Genomic DNA, 15,451 nt, shown 5'->3' with positions numbered 1-15,451 from the left:
AGTAGTTACATTTAAAATAAAAACGTATAGAAGTAAAAAAAAAAACTGACAAAGGTGGCAAGTTCAGCTAATTTTACATATTCCTGGCTAGCTCTTACGTCACTATTTTTCCAGGGTCACGCAAGTCGCTTTTACATGTATTCGCATACCTGCTAAGTATTACATACGAACAAAATACACCTAAATCCTACCACACACGGAGCACTGAATTGTGTTCATATCGATTTAGGTACTAGTCCTCCAAGGAAAATAGATCTTTGAAATCGGCAACAAATTTGATTACACATGTCGCTGTCAAAATCAATGAGCGGGTTATGTAAACATTATGAATCTTTCTAATAGTAAGACTTTGTATCGAAGTATTTGGAGCCTTATGCTTAGGCAGACGGAAATTGATTCTTAAAGGATAATTGAATGAATTAAGAGAATTGGTAGCACTATATAAACTATTTACATTATGGAAGAGTGCGCTTAAGATTCTGCTTAATATACGAAAGAAACAATTACATAATGATAATTTAAATTGTGATTTGGATAGATAGGATCAATTGATGTTTTAATTGTTTAAATGGCATTATATTTTTCCCAGGGTAATTCTTTTAATTCCAAAAAAGAGAAATTATGCATTTTCTACAAATAGTATTATTGTTATAATCCAACCTAGTGTTATTGACATCATCGTTTTTATTTCATATGATTTATAATCATTTTTATTTTCATCATTATAATTATAATATTTTCTCTATTACAGTAAATATTATACTTATAATGCAGAACCACACATTTGAACAAACTTTCAACATGGATGTGTCATTCTGGACAATTATTTTTATATACAAATTTAGATTTAAAAAAATATTTAAAAAAAAAAAAATTACATTTATATATAGAGCATTCTTGCAAATAATATTAACCGAATCAATAGTGAAGTAAATATAATAAGATTACGTTATGTCAAACGGACTTGGTACCCAATGGACCTATCGGCTAAGCGCCGCCCCTTGGATATTGTTGCTATGGTCCTATAAAACGACAGTGTTAAAGCATACGCAAACACCTGCGTTTGTGAGACACGCACGTGTTCCTGGGCTTGTTCTGATTGGTCAGTTGTTAAGTTTGATTATCACTCCGGAAAGGTCTATTCTAATCAACATTATTTTGTGTGAACTGCATGATGTGCCCTGCTTCCTTTCAAGAGGCGATCGGAACCACGGTCTCGATATTCAAGGACCATGCCGATTAGGTGTGCTGAAAAATCATCGCAAAGCAATTTTATACCCGCTCGTCAACACGTCTGCACAATTTAGCACAAGATTTACTGCAAAAATGCAGATAGATATATCCTATGTAACACCTAGGTGTGATTACAATAAATCCATGTACTACTTAAAATAACGAGGGTGTCTGGTGAACAGTTTCTGGTTGTATCCATTAAGCAACATACCCTGGAACATTGCTTTTGGTTTATAAAGACTTAGTTTCAGATTTCAGATATAGATTCCATTTTTATTTGTCAAAGTAGAAGAATAAAGTGAATTTCATAAAGAATAAGATACAAATAAAATAAAACATAAATGCATTCTTTAGATAAAAACAGCCGTGGTCCTATAATACTGAACTTGATTTTATGAACTTGGACCACTAATGTTTATATGTTTTGCACAGCTTTATACATAATCGTCATATATTTTCTTTAGTATCATCATCACCATTGTGTCGCCATTAGCATTTCTTGTCTAATTGTCATTAGTTGGCATAGCATTGTCATCAAAGTCGTACCATGAACCTTGCCATCATCACATTACGAAAATACTAGGCCTAAATGTATAGTGAATTGAGAACGGAATTGTGGATAAGCGTTGAAAGTCTAATAGCAAGTGATTGGTTCAATCTAATACAGGCTCAGACAGCGACCGACTAGACCAATGCGAAGCAATCAAAGATGCGCACGCGATGGATTGCTTTTAACAGCAATAATCCGCTAAGATGTCACAGCCAACAAACGACTGGCGTCGCGTGAGAGGCATGTGCTCCCGCCACGACCGTCACCAGGCACACACCAGTCAGCTTTTAAAGTGGATCAGTTTTGCAATTTTGCAATCAGTGGAATTACTTTTCGATATATCAGATACATAATAAGATTTTAATTGAGTATATTGTACATGAAATTAGATTTCCATCCTATGATCAATAAAGTAGATTAATACACATTCCAACCTTATTCAAGCCCAATTGCGCATGTCAACGTAATTAGGTAAGATATCGTCCAATCAAGGTCTTAGATATATTATTATTGCCATGGATTCACCGAAATCTATCCAATTTAAGCCAAAGGCATAAAGGGTTCATGACAAGTTCAAGAATCGTTGATGATCGGCCAGAAAGGCAATTTTTTACGGAGAAACGAATGCGCTATGTACGTCATTCAACGATTAAGTTCATTGTATGGTCGGCGTAGAGATTACAAGATTTAAGAAGTGTCATTTGCGTCTAATATATATGAAGCTTCTTAATTTTGTTTCATTTAGATTTTAAGTCCATCATCGTTCATTTATTCATTAATTCAAAGAAATGGAGGGGAAGAGGAAAGGGAATATGTGTGGTAATAAATAAAGAGCATATAATAAGTGTAAGTCCTACCATGGCACATTATCTAATACAATAGCTATCTATTTAATGCCTTCTTAAAAAGTAGCTTTTTGCATTACATGACTTTTTGCTTTGTTTATACTATTTTTAAAAGACATTAATAATTAAACTACTTTGGTTTCACTATAAGATGACGATATATATGTATATAATATATAGCTTTTCATATCCATGATGGAAAAATCAGTTATTCAAACAAAGGTTTGCATGTATGACCTAAAAACGTTGTATGCTACACATGGTTTCATGACTCCAATTTAAAGAACGTCTATTTCAGTATTTTTATTTTATAAAACAGTACTGATCTCAGTAAGATTCACCGTGTAGAATGATTGAATAATATGAATGTTTTGCTCGACCTAATGTTTTTTTCGTTATCCACATGAACATTCTGCTATCAAGTAAGTGTTCTGATTATTCTTAACATAAAATGTACATTTTCAATAAACCCCTACATCATTTTATCACAAAAGTATTTTTAAGCCTCAACTATTTTCTTAAGCACTTTATAGCACAGTATTCACGTCGCGAGATGCGTGGCTTGAGTCCTCATACTAAGTGTGTGGGCTTCGTTTATTTTTATTTCAAATTTAGACAACGCTTAAGTAACTACTTATGTATTAAAGCAGTTAGATGTGCTTTTTCAGTCAATTTAACATCTAATCACCAGACCTACATAGGCAATTATGAACTGCACTGGTTAATCAGAACACCTTGTCGGCCATAATACTTTTAAGAGAACAATGAGTGTGACTTAATAGATTACTTTTTCATGGTAATTATTACTGTACTAAACAGTCATCGCTCGATCGCACAGATATCATTGCGAATACCTTTATAGGAATGAGTGTGTGAAACTAGACCAGATTGAAATTGTCCCAAGGCTCGGATGTGAGGAAAAATAAAAACCGAATTTCTTATTTGCGAATATCAAATTTAGTATGTGGAAAACACAGCATATAACCACAAATCTTTCGTAATATAACATTAATATATAATAATTTACCATTACTGTTAAGAATTAAAAAAAAACATTTATTTTACCTGCTATTAATGTACTTTGTCAGAAATCTTGAACTTAATAGTGCAAAGAGAATACAGTGCTACAGGTAAATATATAAAAAAAATCATAGCTTTTCTGTGACACGATTAACCAATTACGATGCATCAATAAGCCTTCGGATAATTCCTGAAAATATATGTTGGTATACCATTGGCGGATATTGAGACCATTCAAATTGAAATGACGTAAGGTATGATATTTTGTAGTCAATTAAGCGTCAATTTCATTACTCTATCCAATGAAAATTAGACATTAAATAAAGTAATGAATAGTAAGCAACTATTCATGAAGATGAATTCAACTAATGCTGCCTATGGCATCAATGATGGCTCGTGCGAAGTTCAGCTAGGCCTATGTAGAAGAATTTCTTTAGGAGATAAAAAAAAAACCTTATAGGCCTTTAATGGACCTTTTCAGGGGTCATGTCAAACCCAACAAATTGTAGACCTACAATCACAACGTGATATTTAATACTATCGGTGAGGGGGTAGGTGTCAGATAATACGTGCATGTCCGGAAAATCTTTATTCACAATGGGGGTTCATTATGTGGGATATTGTCAAGAATACCCAAGGGGCTGAGTATATGAAGATTAATCTGCGAAAGTAACAATATCTCAACCGCGATTGGAAAAAGAATATATAGTTCTACTTTCGGTCGAAAAACTGTATAAAAGAGCATCTGTACAATCACAGAGCTGGATATCGGACCTAACCACTTGTTGCGAAAATCAACTGCGCCCTTCTTCAAAGTATTAGCGCAGAAAAGTCCTCGCCACCTATGTTCCACGGGCTTTCACCAATGATCTGAAAATAGATGCCGTTCATTTCAACTTGCAGTGTGGTTTAAGAACTGGTTAAAAAAATATCACAGTATAGGCCTATTGGAATACTAAAAAAATGTAGGCCTAATCATATTCAAGTAACAATTTATTATTTTAAAATATGTTAAAAGCTTGGAAGACAGACATTCTGTGGTTATAATGGTGAATTATTATCACATTTTAACCGCAGCCTTTATTTACATCTCGTTTATATTTTGGTTGTCATGTAGGTCTATTCTTATCATACCGGTATTCAGCTTACAGACATTGTCTGTATTTGTGTACTGTTGTTGACAATTTAAGGGAGCTTCCGATTTGCGCGACAACACACTACGCAGAATTCAGACAGTAATAACTCAGTTTCCTTTCGCATGCGCCGTGGAGATTCTATGTGACGTCATTACACTGTCATTTTCAAAAAGGGGCTAATTTAACTCAAAAGAAATTATTCTGTACTTAAAGAAGTTACAGAATAACTCCTTTGGATTAAAATAACTCCTTGCAAATAACAATGTACGTTTTAAATCTTACCTCCGCCGTGCGCTATTTGAGTGCTCCCCATCGATTTTGTGTTACCATTGCAAGATAATATCAAAACGAAATGTAAACTATTTAAAGTAATCGGAAGTTAAACAAATAACCCAGATTTGTATAAGGTTTGTGCTGAGCAGCTCACCAGTTATTGACTTAAATGATTCGTTATGTTACTTGCATTTATTGATGTAATATACTGTAAATATAAATATCAAGTGGGTGGCCACAGTATTGATGTCAATAGAAAACAACCTTGTTTTGATACAGAATACAGCAAAGATAGTGTAGATAACCAATCTATCAATGACAATTTCCAGTAATAATATAACACTTTAAGTGCCTTTTGCACGACTATGTGAGACTTCTTCAACATCGTTCAGAATAAAATATACAGTACTTGCTTAATCTTTTGACTGTCACGTTTAATCTCTGGTACATTTTTGGTATAAAACCCCTTAACAAATCTTCATTGGAATCAACCTAGTTTTGAAGAAATTGGGTGTCTTAAATCTCAATTGACGCTAAAATAATCCTTTTCTCCAGTTTAAATATTCCCAATATCCCATAGGAGTCGGCAATTGCTGTGAGGTTTACCTGGCTGACGTATAAGATAAAATCAAATCTTGCGTGGGCAACTTTATTTCATTTAAGTGCATTTTCGTTGAATTTAGCTAACGATATATGAAATTTAATGATATATATATTTGTATGTATATAATATAATGTTATACAAGTAAACAGGTAAATTTTATTAATATATTATAGGTTACTATACTTTTGGGATGAACTTTTCACCCTCTAAAATTCATTTTCTAATTATCAAAGCTTATATATAGGCCTAGTTATACTACAGCAAGACGGGTTAGGATTTATTACTTTTACATCATGATTTTCTCTTTAGGGGCCTAATATTAGGGCGTATCACTAAAGGAAATAAGAGTCTGTCGCCTACAATTAGATTTAAACAAAATTTCTCCTTTAAAAGTCTTATTGACTACCGTATATTACCTGCAACCTTACATTTGTGTAAACATTTCGAATCATTTAAAGGTCTAGATTCAGGTCTCATTTTTGACAATACAGACGTATTTATAGGGGTTCGTTAATAAGTATTCATTGCAAATAACATTTTATTCATACTTATGGGACAGCACTAGTCTACGGAGTTCTCGTGCCGAACTGAGATTAGGCCTAATCAACATCATCATCTTATTCATTTTAACCGACAAATAACCCAATCGAATAAGACATTCTAGGTTAAATACATATTCCCGTCAAAACCTTATTGTAGAAGAACCATAGAATCGGTCAAATTTAAAACAACAGCCAAGCAAATGTGGGCCCATCCACGTCGGTAATATCAAGATAACGTCTTCCTATTTTTCTTTATTTTTGCTAGACTAAATTGCTGTTTTTTTTTTTTTTTTTTTTTTTTTTTTTTGTAGGCCTATTGTTAGTGTTAGTTGTTTTGGAATATTCTTCCAACTATGGAGGAGTAAGTATAATATTGATATATTTTCTCCATGGTACTCCATCTTAATATATTTTCTCCGTGTTCAAACCAATTGAATGGTGATAAGAATGCCTTTTGTATTCTCGGCTTTATAACAGGGAGGTTCCGAATGCCTACGAAAACGATAACGTATACTGTTACGTCATCAAATTTTAGTCAAACCATTTCCTAACATAGCATACGGTATCTTTCACAACGTTGGCCATCCTTGCCTTTTATATAAATCAACGTTCATATTCAGCTCATATATCTATTGTGATAATGAGTGTTTAAGGCAAGAATGACGAAGATGAAAATTGCGTATTCGTATTCATTATTGTAAGCTTAAGAAATCTCCCCAATAGCTTTTCAATACTTGAATAATGGGGCAATAATCTACATAAAGATCTACATCCACATCTATCTATTTGTAGGCTCATCAGCGTCTGTTCAACATCTGGATGTTTAATCCAGGATATTGCGTACGAGTTATCACTCATTTTCTGAACATACCTGTAGCTTGTAGAGATGCCTATGGCAACTAATTGTATTGTACAATGATGATTTTTTTTCGTCTTGTGTTTGAAAAAACAAGAAGACAGGTGAAAATTCTCAATAATCCTAGGACAATAAATGATTGAATTTGCATACCCAATAAAGATATAAATGGGAATATAGTAACATACAGTGAGGTAAAGTGACATTAAACGCTAATACTGTTCATGTCCAACTTTGTACCGTCAAACCTCTGAATTATAAAAACAGGGTTCAGTATTCATTTGTTTTAGGGTAGATTAAAATTAATGTTTTATTTACAAATTAAGAATGGAATATTACGTCTCAGTAAACTCACCTGACATGCTTTTCAGATAGTATGAATGCATCAATATCTAAAATTAAATCTCTTGAACGTTGATTCTGCTCGTAAAAAACGGGTTTTTTTTTTTAATTATTAACTTTTTTTGAGTGTTAAAGAATATAAGCAATTAGCAATCTGTACGTAGGCCTGTGACAATACTTCATTAATGTTTAGTTCTTATCCTGATTAATTTGTTGAAAAACATACTTTAAAGTATTCGCATCCTTTATACCATTATCCTTTATTTCCTCCGTATTCAGTGTTATCATAACAATAATTCTTGTAACTATATAGGACATACTGCTGGAGCCTGCACTTTACAATTAATATTTTCTGAGAAGCTGTTGTTTCTGTCCATAAAATCCATGAATAAATCCATTGTAAGTGATGTCCGCATCAATATACATCCTTACATTACCACATGCATTGAAATATAATGTGAGCCGCCGAAATACACTTTGTTATCATAACAAATATGACATCATAAACGAGGCTTATAATAGTTGTATTATTACCAGAGGTCGTTGTCTTGTAGTTATGGTAGAGAGTTTCCGGGTTGGGACTTAGTGGGTTAATTTGAGGCAAATACACACCCAGGACACAGCTTGAGTCTGACCAGGGTGCATCAACAAAGAAACAAAATCATATTGCGACACTTAATTTCCCAGGTTTCTAACAGGAGCCAACTTAAGTAAAACAATCTTGCCATACTGTATAAAGCTTCACAATACTGAAATACTAAAAACATCTGAAAGAGAGCAATTGTGGAGAATGTGCACAGAAAACCTCGTTCCCGGGTTTTTAACTGTCAAAACAACGCCCAATTTGGCTAATAACCTGAAAAATATATTTCAATTACTTACTTTAAATGGGTGTACAGTATTTAAATAATTATGTTATAGATTTCAACTAAAAATGAAAGCAATTGATATTTACTTACCAAACAGATACATAGATAATACAGGATATTCATGTATACTTTCAAAATGACTTTGTTAATAAATCTGAGAGAACTATAATAAAATAGTTTTGTAGTAAAGAGTGTGTAAGTCTGTGAAATTGATTCGATCTGAGCTAACCGGGCCCACCCCTTTGGTATTTCTGCTAAGGTATGGACCCTAAACAGCGTAGACGTACAAACCCTTGAAAGTTTGTAGGACATTTGTGGCTATAAAAATAACGTTCTGGATAATAAGCTTTGAAGTTTGATTAACACTCCAAGAAGGTTCTTTGTCTGTAACCCTGTCCCCTATTTCCCATTTTATCCTCTCCCGAAGAGATGTAACTGTGTTATTATCATAACTAACTATGAAGTAAATTTGTTGTGGCCTGTGCAGCAGGGGTAAACACCTTGTGATCATGATGTGGCTTCAAGGCCATGTTCCAAAGATTTAGCTTTCTTCTCAGAGCAAAAAAAAAAAAAAAAAGAGAGAGAGAGAGAGAGAAAAAAAAACAAGCATTGGATACCATTGTATTAAAGACGTAGATAGTATCAATAAAACTTACAAACCATTAAAATTCTCAATTAACGAAATAGATTATTTTTAATTTTATCTGTAACTTTGCAGACTGTCCGCGCTCTCTGTGAGCGCTTGCGTAATGCAGCGGCAGTCAGTTGATCCTAGGTGGTAGTCTGAGCGGATCGTCGTTGAATATCCGTAGCCCGGTCCCTGGGATCACGTTGGGAGTCAAAGTCGACGTGAGCTTAAAATAATGTCGTATTTAGGATGACTGGGTATTCAACATAAAACTATAAACAATTGAAAATGAAAATCTGATTTTGGAAATAATCTTCTCCTTATCAGTTACTAGATGGTTTCAACAATGTCAGCAGCCGACCATTGATAAAGTTAGCGAAGATGCGGTATTTCTTAAGCATCATACTATGGTAGAACAGTGACTGTCAGTGCACCTACGTCTTGAAAATGGAAAAACAGCAGAGACAGAAATTGCACAATAGTTATGTTTAGAAGCCCAGCAGCAACAACCATCACATTTTTTTTAAAAGGAACTTTAGTGACAAATGAATTAATAGACAGCACCGAAACTAACTGCCCTGAGTCAGAGAACAGTAACAACAACGTCTCCGCAGCAACATTTGCTGTAGGAAAGAAACTGCAAATATATAATGTTTTACCCCCCAAAAAATGAAGCCCAATGACGTCTTATAACAAAAACCGATTAAAATCATACTGCAGCTACTGTTGTACCTAAAGTTGCTGAAGTAAAATATAGATAAACGGGAATTATAACTAAATAAAAAAGTAACGATATAATTGCAGCATAATTGAATTTAGGTAAAACTCGTTGAGTTAGCTCAACAACATTGAAGAGACTGTATAGATATCATACATGCCCCTTTAAATTGTTCATAATTCAATTTTGACCCTAATCTTGTAAAACAATCAATAGTCCTTGTGATATGATTTCCTTGCTTGCAGGTGGATTCTATTTTTAACCTTGACTCTGAAAGGACTAGCAACGATTTGATTATTTATAATATAATTATCAATTTTAGTTTACCTTTTGAAAGCGTAAACTTAATCCATATAATAATTTCAAGATTGACCTTTTACTCCGGTTTGTGGAATCAAACTCTGAAGTCTCTTAACAATATAAAAGGAATGTGCAGCTTGTAGCAACAATCGAATGATGTAAATACCCTAAGGAAGGCACACACGAAATGTTTACCTATGCGCATTAGGCCTATGGTGATCTTTATTTACTATTCCAGTGTTTAATAGTATTTAATTTTCCACACCGGTGTCTAAACACATCAATATCATTATCTGTAAAGTGTTTCTTGTATTTGATATTGCTCTCAACAGTGAAGAGTAGGTAAATGGTTTAGAAATATAATATAATGAGGTAGCAGAATGTGAGGATTTGAAACCTAAAAATATCTCTGTTTTAGCAGTTCCTGTATTTTTGTTTTATTCAAAACTATTTAATGGATCCTTTGGGGTTTTTTTTGCAAATATATTATGAGATATACATTTTTCAACACAAAAAGCAATAGAAGAGAGAAAAAAAAAACAAAAGTAGAGCATAGCTAAATTACGATGGTATATATATTTTCGGGACTATCTGTGAAAAGAACAATAATATTCAGCTTTAGTCCTAATTGTATTATTGTTGCTCAGGAGAAATCAGAAACATGAAAACACTTGATGTCTCTGACGTCAATTTACAATGTAATTGATCAGTACCGACAATTAGATAACATACCGGTATCAAATGAATTATTAGTTAAAAGAGCGGATGAATGACGGCTATCCAAAGTTTTTTCTGAAATTTCTTTACAATACTATTAAAGTTGAAAATAGAATCACTAGGGCTTATATCGCTCGCTTCGGAGTTTATTTCATACTGTTTGTTTTGTGACAAACTTATCAGTAAAACTAAAGGAAACTCATAGAAATGTGTGAAAGCATACATTAGCCAATATTGTCCTAACCTATGAAATGTGTTAAGCATGCTAAACAATTATTATATCTGTATACCATAAGCTCGATAGACAATTATTGCTCGAAGATTAGATTAATCCGTGAAAAAAACGAATGCACCAATCTAACCTAAGTGAAATAGTTTCATCTAGCGTACATGAACTACAACTATAATAATTGCTTCATAAGTCAATCACCTTCCCTAGTTGGCCTTCCTAGATTCGTGTAGTCGCTACACGGCTACTAGCATCCTAGGCATAAACATTCCCTTTTAGATCCTAAAAAGGCTTCATCTACTTCTATTCTAAATGTTTAATTCTTTTCGTCGTCTTGGTTTCTATACGCATATTAAATTCATCTCTTCAACTATTGCAAATAACATATACCGGTATGTATATAGGAAATAACTCTGACACATGTTAGTATATACTTCAACTTGTGTTGTACATTTTGTAGAGTGAGATACAGACCTTTAAACCTTATTGTTTAAATAACATTTTAGCGATAAAAACATTCAATTATTATCCATGCAAACTTCTAATTGGGTCCTATTGGTAACACTGTATCTCATATCACAGGCCCCTATCACAGCCAGAATACCACGAAATGATTTGACGCTAATGCTTCTTTTAAACATATAGGTAAACATTCCAACGTATATTTTGTATCATACGCATAATTCATATTCCAACAGACTTCGCAATAATAAGCTAGAAAGTGTGATTCTCCATTAAAAATCATTATTTATAGGTACTTACTGTTGAAAAAACTTTAAATTCTCTTCACTTTAACTGCCTCCGCGATTTTAAGATAAAAATTGTCGTAAAAGATTAGCACAAATGAACAGTAGGTGTCCTTGCACAAGCACTTTGCTCAACATGTAAGTGAGTAGATTAAATTATTAATTAATTTAAGTATACACTGCATGTAGCATCTGTAAAAATAAAATTAAGAAATAAATTAAGTTTGACTGTTCTGGTTAATCTAGAAACATACTGAAGAGCATAACAGACAACGAGAACAGGCCAACCAAGATAAATTGTCTCATTTTGACATTTATCCACCAATTAGCTATTGACGGCTCACAAGAGAATCTATAAAAGGAACGTTTTTAACAGTTTTGGAAAATTTAGCACTCAGGAAATAATATATTATTTTTGACATAATAGACTCACAACCACTATCAGATATGACTTTATCGTTTAATATTAAGACAAACAGTCATTTTATATAACCAAGACGACACATTAACCAATTGCATGTGAAACTGGATTGATAGCTGGCGGTTGTAAAAGTAATCAACATTTTGCTCTCAATAACATTCTCGTAGAGAATTCTGAAATGAATATCAAAACGTTAATTTGTCGTCCTCGAGCGGTACAGGACCTAAACACGTGTAGCAAGAAATTTAGTTTCGATTAGACTCATTACAAATTTAAAATCGACTCTTCATTCGAATCGTATTGACTCCATATGCATATGAATCCGTGTCTACTCCAACGGGAGACACTAGTAGATGGACATTTGAACAGAAATACTCTATGCGTTCAGGATAAAGATTACAAGTTGAACATGACCACATTGCATACCTTAGAGCTTGTTTTTAAATTGAGTCATTGAGTCGAATACCAGAAGATGCCATTTAATAAGTGAATTTTCATATTAGCAAATATTCTTCTTGGGTGGCAAAATCATAAAATCAATTAAACTTTAGCAGACATTTTAATTGACTGATTATGAGAATCATTCTCGTCATTGAATACAGATGATACATTTCAAAATGGTGATCGATTACGTATTGTGGTAGGTGTTGTGAGTAAATATCGCTGAGATTTCTCAGTGTTCAGATAGGCCTAAATATACTTTGCTGAATGGATGGATTTAATTTAAGACGGTGTACCAAAATATGATTGGCCTACTTGACAGCACAATTTATTAACTATGAATTTCAATATTTGCTGAGAATTTTGCAAAACCTACCTAGATATAGAGAAGCGTTGTATCACTTTTTTGCAACCTTAGAAACATTATTTAAGGGGCAATGTTTAGAGGAAAAGCCAAGTTACGTGCATGCACTGCTGCGATGCGCACTATGCATGAAAACGTTGACGCAAAGAAAAAGAAGATGTTTCATCCATAAGGTGGTCGTTCAACAATTACTACATTTTAGACTAAGTTGCAGATACTCTACAGTACACAAAACGCACCTCATAAAATCGCTAACGCTAACCACCACACCCCTTTCGATGCTTCGATGTTCACAGATAGCTGTTTACGTAATGCTCGATGTCGGTGATTCGGTGAACTACACTGTACTACTACTCTAATATGCACCTATTTTATTGTACTATTAATCATATAATGTACCGTAATTTTAATGGATATTGTCCATCGATGACATATACGGCAATTATACGAATTGGAAAAATAGAATAGCTGAAAAGTAGGTTAGAATTAATATGCTGTCCTGTTGACGACTGCGGGCGGCTAGTTATTGCGCTACTTGCCAAGTTGCGTTAGGCCTACTCTTTATTCTTTTAATTGTGCTTTCTTCGATATCCAATGCCAAATGATTGTTGATGTTTTAACAACTGCCCAATCAGAACAGGTTCTGGAATACGCACTTGTCTCACAAACACGCCATGTCCCATAAACATACATATTTAGGCCTACTTACGTTTACCTGGTCGTTTTGTAGGACCTCAACAAAATATCCATGGAGTGGGCTACAGAAAGGTCCATTTTAATAGGTGCAGTAAAACTGAATGTTAAAGGCTAAACCTCTTCTACAGTTCTGCTTCTATTTTATATAAGCTTTTCAAATTTCTAAATTTCACAAACCTTTTTATCAATTTACATGGTTCGGAAAATATATTATATTAAGAGATCGTTGTGGCAGTAAATGATAAAACCATGGACCTTAAGAAACACATATTCCCTTTTTTTCAATCCATAACAATGCAAATCTTCTCCTGTTAAAGCGAATTATTCTAATTCTGATTACTAATCCCTCGGGTTTGACGTAAACCGTTGGTGCCAAATATTGGGTTTACCACTATATACAGTACGTACGCGTGGCCTACTTTTTTGTTTTTCATAAAACTATTCTTTGAATTCTTGTTTAATGTCTTGTTTTGTTTTGTGTAAACATGTTTTTTTTTAAATTCAGACCCCTTGATTCTACGAATATACAATAAAGTGCCTCAAATTAATAATATTAGCCGATCAGCCATCACCATCACCGCCTGCACACAAATGCAACAAAGCCGCGTCATCAACTAGTTCAGTATCGTTAAAGACAAAAGAAAACATCATTTGCAAAAAAAAAAAAACATTAGCTCCTGGCCTTAGAAAATGTATTAATAGATTCACAAGAAGGAAACGCATCGATAAGAAGGAATTCAAAACGTAATGATTATTTTTAACAAATGTTTAGATATATGAGGCTTACCATCGTAAAACCAGCGTACGCACTTTTTTATTCAATCAGTCGTTCATAAGATATAAAAAAAAATAAATAAATAAGCAACAATAAGAATCGTTCATTAAAAAGTAATGTGAAAATTAGATATAAAATTAATTTCAAAAGGTATGTAATTACTTAAATGATTCACTAAATGTTAAACTGAGTAGCATAAGAATGCTGATTTAAAGTTTAAGATAGGTTAGATTCTAACAGCCATTTTCAAAGTGACATCTATACTATTATCCGGGCCATCACGACAGGGTGAAAAACGTCGATTAAAAATGACGTCAATAATTAGGTGTCACCTGACATAAGTAACGACACTTTATCGTAAAAGACGAATGTAATTTGTGTTTATTATTCGAACACATTTCTTGAGATCACACTTTCGCCTACGCATTATTTTTTTCTTTATTGATATCTCAATTATGAATTCTATTTAACTGCCAAAATCCATCTCGATAACACGTCATTCTCGTACAGTGTTATCTTCTTGTAACACTTCAAGATGTCAATAACACACTATGATTTAAATAGCGCGTTATTGGCCAACTAAATAAGGAAGTTTTATTTTTAATATAACGCGTTACATGGATCATTCTACTGCATTTTAATTTCAACTATCATCTTGCGGCGTTCCATCTGGTATCACAGCGTTAACGTGTCATTAACAGTCAGAGTCAGATCGAATAGTAAAGCATTATTTCACCTTATTTGTTTTTATTTCATCCTAATTACAGTATTTACATCGAATATTCCAATTGATCATATCTGCCGATTATCAAAGAATGATTGAAGTAAACATTTACAGATACTAATAAGCGAACCTATTATATATGAGAATATTATTTGATAACGCAGTGTACAATACAATACACATGATTTGTAATTGCATCCATAGAGTTAGTGATACAACAATATTTATTTCTGACAATAATATAAAAGTTGGTCTATACAATAATGTAAATACTGTATGAATTGTACAAATAACAGCCATAAAGTATTTACCACCGTAGATGGCGCGATCACAATATGGTATCAGAAACATTAGACTGTCTATATATATATATATATATATATATATAGGATATATATATATATATATATACATATATACAT

This window comes from Anneissia japonica, unplaced genomic scaffold (assembly GCF_011630105.1).
Source record: "Anneissia japonica isolate Jap-2015-1 unplaced genomic scaffold, ASM1163010v1 scaffold1165_len1893470_cov193, whole genome shotgun sequence".
Taxonomy (NCBI): Eukaryota; Metazoa; Echinodermata; class Crinoidea; order Comatulida; family Comatulidae; genus Anneissia; species Anneissia japonica.
Note: the sequence above shows the minus strand (reverse complement) of the source record.